Raw genomic sequence first — 7,017 nt, forward strand, 5'->3', positions numbered from 1 at the left:
CGTCAAGTAGTGGCAGTACCAGCTGTTGGGGACGAGATATTTTGTCATAGCCATCCTCCTGGCTGGTGCACCAGATGATCCAGTGTGTAGCACTTGGTTGCGGCCAGTGCGGTCAAATAGCCTGAGGTGTTAGGGTTATGTGTTTGAAATATCCCTGCATCTAGACCATTTGGAGCCAAAACAGCCCCATCAACATGTTAAAACTTATTACAGATACCTAACAAGTGTGGCAAAAGGGATAATGACCCAAAATAACCAGGAAGACATAAAGCAGAAGACATGGAGACTTGCCACATGGTCAAGTAGTTTTGGGTGCAGAACAGACAGCATCTGGCATATAACTGCATCCAGCTATTTATCTGCCAAAGAAACAGGTAAATGAGTTTTATCCTACAAGTACAATATAAACTGGTGAAACTTTGAAATGTATAATAAAATGCTAATCAGCTTAAAAACTTTATGTTTCATATGTTGAATAATATATGTTGAATCATATATCTCCTAGGATATTTATAGATCATATATTTTCACAAGAATTACTTTGTACCAAACATAAAATTGCTAATATTCTACAGGAACTTTGGCAACAAAGAAGAAAATTACTATATATATGGCATCTCTAGCTGAAATGACATAAATGACACAAACAAAAATTGAGAAAACAGTGTTTGAAAGTTAGCAGGTTGGACCACTCTTGTTTGCTCGTCTCACTTCAGTTCTATGGCACATGTAAATTTATTGATAATTCCCAACTCCTTGAAGCACATGGTGCTTATGATGGATTATGGACCTTATGATCATATCACTTTCACAAATCATTTCCATCTCTTACCCTTTAGGAAACAGTGTTCAAAACTTTTGGCTAGAATTTGGTCCAACTCATGCATGATATCCCAAGGCCTGTATATGTTGAAATATGAATGGCATACTTATAGTTAAAGACAACAACAGTGTAAGTAGTTTATTGAAATTAAGAAAACTAAAAATTTGGTCTCCTATCAATTTACAAGATCCCCATTAATTTACCGAAATTGATGACCATATGATGTCTGCATTCTTTTGTGCAGCAAACAGACTTTGTGTAATTAGACTCTGATAGTGCTATTGACCCATTCATGCTGAATGACTTGATATCACGTCTTCAGAATATTTCCCTCATAACGGATGACATCTTATTATGTCGTGGATTCTCCTGTATATCCCTGTTCTACATGGTTATGTTTGTATATACACATTGTAGTTGCATTTATATATATACACATTTTCCTCTCAGTGGGAAGCTACCCACCCTTGCTATCTTGCCGAGTGAGTTAATAACATGCAAGAAAAAAACAATGATTCATAAAGTCTTGGCCTTGTAATATGGTTACACCTTTTGCACATACCTGATAGTTGTAGCAATGGGGATGACTCAAAATAACCTGTCATAAAGCAGAGGATTAACAGGTGCTATTTGGTCAGGAAGTTCAGAATGCAGAATAGACAGCAGATGGAACATAACTGCACCTAACACTCAACCTATGGAAGAAACATAAAAATTATTAATGTATAATGGGTGTTATTCTTATTAAAAAGCAATACTAAATCTGATGAACCTCTGAAATACATTGTGAAATACTAATCTGATCAATGGGATCTGGTATCGACCAAATATGTCATACATATATCACACATCTCAAGAATTACTTTTGTAGCAAATAAAAGATCAGAAATACTTTACAGAAACTTCAATAATAAAAAAGAAAAGGTACTGTAAAAACATTCAAATACTGAAAAATGGCTTAGTGGTTTAACTGCATTGTCCATCTCAAATATATCCTCCTGTAGGAAGGCCAATTTCATTTGATGTCAGACATGTGGTGGCATCTTACTGAAACTTACTTCACAGGCATTTTCCCAAACAATGGTCTTCTTGAAGGAGTTTTTCGATGATCAACTTGTTTCCAAAACCTTGTGGCCTCCATGATCACCAGACCTTACTACTCCTGACTGCTTTCAATGAGGTCACCTGAAAGAAGTGGTCTATAAGACTAAATAATAAACATCAGTAAAACCAAAGGACAACAGTGATACTACAATTACAGACATTCTTGTTGCAACCCAATGCAGTCTCTGCTAATATGCTAAAAATGATATGAGCTGGCAGTATGGAAATTGGATCACACTTTGGGCATATGTTATAAATATAATTGGCAATTGCTCTTGAAGTGTTACAAATTACTTTTGTTATCTCAAGTCTTAATTTCACAGGCACAGCCTATAATATATTTGTAATAAACATAACATGTAATATGGATACTTACTTTGTACAATAACTGATAACAAAAAAAACTGTCATTACATTTCCATTCATATTCACTATCAAATAAATCAGGGGTCAGTAGGATGTTTTACATATTGACTTCTTCATGATCAGTCATGAAAACTAACACTGGGCAGTACGAACTTTTTTATATGATTTTGCCAAATCAAGAATAAAATAATGGATAAAAACATGTACTGTAAAAATGGGTGATAAACCTCATGTTGCTAACTGCACTTATAATATTGGTACCAATACTCCAGAGCTACTGCCGACTCCATAGGGTCTATCAATCTTATTACACAAACCAAACAGCTCATTATCTACTTGAATACCTATAATCTAAATTGAATATGTACTTTCAGAGACGTTTGTAACAATGAAATCTTATATGATGGCACTGATGTAACAAGAAATATAATTTCACTGGCCTAATGTGTTACCTATCTAATAAACATATGTTTAACTCTTCTGCAATGGGACTGTTTCATGGAGTTAGATCACTTTTGTAATGCATTTTTCCTCTTCGTTAAATTACCAGTAATTCCTTCCTGCAGTTGTATAACTAGGGAAATACACCAAATGCTAATTAGTATCATTTTGCTAATTTACCATATATAGACTCCCATATCATACTATAACTGAAAAATAATAATGCCCAGCCTAAGCTGAATATCTTAAGATGTGGCTCATCCTGGAAGGTTTAACAGCAATATGTGATAATCTAAGAAAAGAAGACTGAAGAAAAGGAGAGAACATCATCATGGCAAACCTACTGTTTTGCTACCCACTAATAATGTATAGAGAAATAATCTGGGTAAATCTTCATGATTCAATCCACAGGAATGAAATTTATGATGGATAACATGAAAAAGAATATAATAGTGTCTAGATATATAGAGAAATGAAGAAACCAAATAGAGAAATAAAGAAATAAATACAAACTAAACAGTAAAAAGCCTAAATCAAATGTTCATGGCAAAACAAGCCAAAAAATTGCATTTCCTAAAATTCAACGCTATTGCTAAGGATAGTCCAAATCTCTGCCTATGATTTACTACACTCATATGACTAAATTTGTTAGTCTAAGAGTAACAAAAGAGCTATTTAGATAATATAGAGATATTTATTGTCAAATATGGAACCAGTTGAAGATTTATCTTCCCAGAATATATCAACTGAAGTTTTACTGGATTTTGCTGGAGTGTCAAATATTTACCTATTTTATATCATATAGAACATAGAGCTTAGATGCAGAGGCAGTGTTAGTTTTTTGATACTATCACACAATCACACTAAAACTATGACTTAAAGAAAGTTTCATGTGGATTTGACCAAAACACATCTTGAAAGCCAATGAAGGAATCCTTTAAATATTTACTAAAAATTAAACAATCCTTCATATTAAGATATTCCATTTATACTACATTCCTAATTCTATCTATTGATTATGTAAATTTACAGTAATACAAAATGTTACTTATATATGACATGTATATCATGATTAATTTTTCATTAACACTATCATGATTAATTTAGTTTTCTTGATAATTCATCAAAGTAGGTCTGCTTGGAGATAGAGAAAAACTATAGCAACCATATATATAAAAGTAATTGGTGCAAAACAATGGCACGCACACAATCTCTTTCCAAAGCTTGCATTAACCCTTGCGCAATGGGCACGAATCATGGGGTCAAATTATTTTCCCACAGCATATCTTTGTTCAAAATAAAAGCTAGTTGTTACTTCAGTTTTATAACTAACGCATAATACCAAATATTACTTAGCATCGCGTCAAGAAAATAATAGAAAACAGAACATCTTAAGATGCCCAGCTCCGAATGGTTAAGTGACGCCTGTGACCTCCGCAATTTCCACTCCGGCAAAAGTCAACAAACCACCATGATTATTCTGTTACTATTAAATTGCGAACTTATCTGCTAAATCGTTGTCAAATGAGGAATCAGTTTCAATTCTATTTTCCCAGAATACAGATGATGGCAGTTTATTGGCCTTTTCCGGAGCGTGAAGCACTGCTTCATACTATATACATTGTATACACATGAATAGGCATATGAACTACTCCTATTCTGAATAATTACTAATTGGATATCAAAGAATACTGATATTTAGTGTGTTTATTGCTCTTACCCAGTCAATTCGTAAATGTAATAAACGATACACAATAGTTAATAATTAGGATAGCAAGCACAGGATGAAGAGGCAAGAAACAGAATTTAAAAAAGCTGAAATTCTAAGTATTACTTCTTTGATTCTCTATGTATGTCTCTCAAATTTCATAATATGTAAAGAAATAATATATGAAAATAGGACAATGGGTTTAAAGGAATATAAGGCCAACAGTAGCCATATATCTCAAATTGTTAGAAGACCCTATTACACTAAGCACCAAGTCGTGTCTCATTTCAAATTTAAATAATACCCTACTTCATATCATCATTTCAAGTGAATATTACAAAGGATAACGCTCTTAATACACTCAAAATTTGGGTCTTTCTTCTGTCATTAAATTTTGAATTTAACTTGGAATCCTTTCCCTTTTAAACATGCCTTAGATAATGTCATATTACCTTACCTTACACCTAACTTCTACGAACCATGAAGTTGTAATTCACGAATTTTAACGTGGAAGCAAATCTACTCATGCAAATATATTCAAATTATTCTTTCTTCTTCTTTTATAGGGTTTTAGACTATGTAGAAGTCTATATTCCCTGGATCTTTTTTCTTGTTTCTTCTTGCTTCTTATATCATATCTATAATTTTTGACCTTTGTAGGAAGATCTTTGTATGTCTCAAGATGTAGTACTTCTTTAAAGGAGGTTGGTCTATTTAAATTATGGTAAAATAAAATAAAAATATGAAGACAATACTAACACACCTAACACCTCCGTTCGTGTAACAACCTCGGCGTCTGTTACGTCATCATGGCCAGATAAAAAAAAAAAAAATCATACCTTTTCCTGTTGCAATGGCCTCAATCAATCACATTGTTATTGATTTTATTTATATATGTGTTAACCTTTTTTGGTTTAAATCATACACCCACCCAATTATTCGTTATATTTTGCCTAGTGCTGATACACATAAACATCATCACACACAGGGAGGGGGGGGGGGGGGGAGAGGAGAGGAGAGAGGAGAGGAGACGAGAGGAGAGGAGAGGAGAGGAGAGGAGAGGAGAGGAGACGAGAGGAGAGGAGAGGAGAGGAGAGGAGACGAGAGGAGAGGAGAGGAGAGGAGAGGAGAGGAGAGGAGAGGAGAGGAGAGGAGAGGAGAGGAGACGAGAGGAGAGGAGAGGAGAGGAGAGGAGAGGAGACGAGAGGAGAGGAGAGGAGAGGAGAGGAGAGGAGACGAGAGGAGAGGAGAGGAGAGGAGACGAGAGGAGACGAGAGGAGAGGAGAGGAGAGGAGAGGAGACGAGAGGAGACGAGAGGAGAGGAGAGGAGAGGAGAGGAGAGGAGAGGAGAGGAGAGGAGAGGAGACGAGACGAGACGAGAGGAGAGGAGAGGAGAGGAGAGGAGAGGAGAGGAGACGAGAGGAGAGGAGAGGAGACGAGAGGAGAGTATATAAGAATAACGGAGAGGAGAGGAGAGGAGAGGAGAGGAGAGGAGAGATATCATATGAGGAGGAGAGGAGAGGATATATAGAATAAAGGAGAGGAAGGAGAGAGAGAGGAGAGGAGAGGAGAGGAGAGGAGAGGAGAGGAGAGGAGAGGAGAGGAGAGAAGAAGAGAGGAGAGGAGAGGAGAGGAGAGGAGAGAAGAGGAGAGGAGAGGAGAGAAGAGGAGAAGAAAGGAGAGAAGACGAAAGGAGATGAGAGGAGAGAAGAGAAGAGAGAGTAGAGAGAGGAGAGGAGAGGGTGGAGAGGGGAGAGGATAGGAGAGAGTAGGGAGAGGAGAGGAGAGGAGGACGAGATGGAGAGAGACGAGAGGAGAGGAGAGGAGAGGAGAGGAGAGGAGAGGAAGAGGAGCGGGGAGGATGAAGAGGAGAGGAGAGAGAGGAGAGGAGAGGAGAGGAGTGGAGAGGAGAGGAGACGAGAGGAGAGGAGACGAGAGGAGAGGGACGTGAGTGACGAGAGGAGAGGAGAGGAGAGGAAGGAGGAGACGGCGAAGGAGAGCTCCGAGAGGGAGAGGAGAGGAGAACGAGAGGAGAGGCTGAGAGGAGAGGAGAGCCGCAGAGGAGAGGAGGTAGGAGAAGGAGGAGGAGAGGAGAGGAGATGGAGAGGAGAGGAGAGGAGATGGAGAGGAGGAGGAAAGAGAGGGGGAAGAAGGGGCGAGGGGTAGGAGAGGAGAGGTAGTAGCGGAGGAGAGGAGAGGAAGCAGAGGAGAGGAGAAAGGAGACCGAGAAACGAGAGAGAGAGGAGAGGAGAGGAGCAGGAGAGGAGAGGAGATTTAACGGGGAGAGGAGAGGAGAGGAGACGAGAGAGGAGAGGCATGAGGAGAGGGAGAGGAGGAGGGAGACGGAGAGGAGAAGATGAGAGGAGAGGATGTGACGAGACGGAGAGGAGACGAGAGGAGAGGAGAGAGAGAGAGGAGGAGGAGAGAGAGTGGAGAGGAGAGGAGAGGAGAGGTGAAGGAGAGAGGAAAGGAGAGGAGAGATTCGGAGTAGAAGAGGAGAACGAAACAAGAACGAGATGAGGAGGAGACGAAGAGAGAGAAGAGAGGAGAGGAGACAGAACAGGAAGGCGAGAGG

At 38.6% G+C, this 7,017-nt stretch overlaps 1 long non-coding RNA gene across 15 annotated transcripts in view; it reads right to left on the reverse strand.

Annotated features, from left to right (window-relative positions):
- The window catches only part of LOC122251449 (uncharacterized), a 32,290-nt gene extending 27,038 nt beyond the window's left edge, over positions 1-5,252 (reverse strand). For 5 of the 15 annotated variants that reach the window (XR_015192664.1, XR_015192661.1, XR_015192663.1 and 2 more), the window contains exons 1-4: positions 5,206-5,252; positions 1,882-2,008; positions 1,386-1,518; positions 247-359 (exon numbers count right to left, since the gene is read on the reverse strand). This is a non-coding gene — a long non-coding RNA (uncharacterized LOC122251449). Of the gene's footprint in view, positions 1-246; positions 360-1,385; positions 1,519-1,881; positions 2,009-2,303; positions 4,266-4,454; positions 4,525-4,894; positions 5,170-5,201 lie in introns of those variants that run through there. The other 10 variants (XR_015192666.1, XR_015192667.1, XR_015192665.1 and 7 more) reach the window with 6 other exon arrangements.
- Between the last annotated feature and the right edge of the window lie 1,765 nt (positions 5,253-7,017).

The sequence above is a fragment of the Penaeus japonicus genome, unplaced genomic scaffold (assembly GCF_977035675.1).
Source record: "Penaeus japonicus unplaced genomic scaffold, GWHDUDI00000001_assembly GWHDUDI00000032, whole genome shotgun sequence".
Lineage (NCBI taxonomy): Eukaryota > Metazoa > Arthropoda > Malacostraca > Decapoda > Penaeidae > Penaeus > Penaeus japonicus.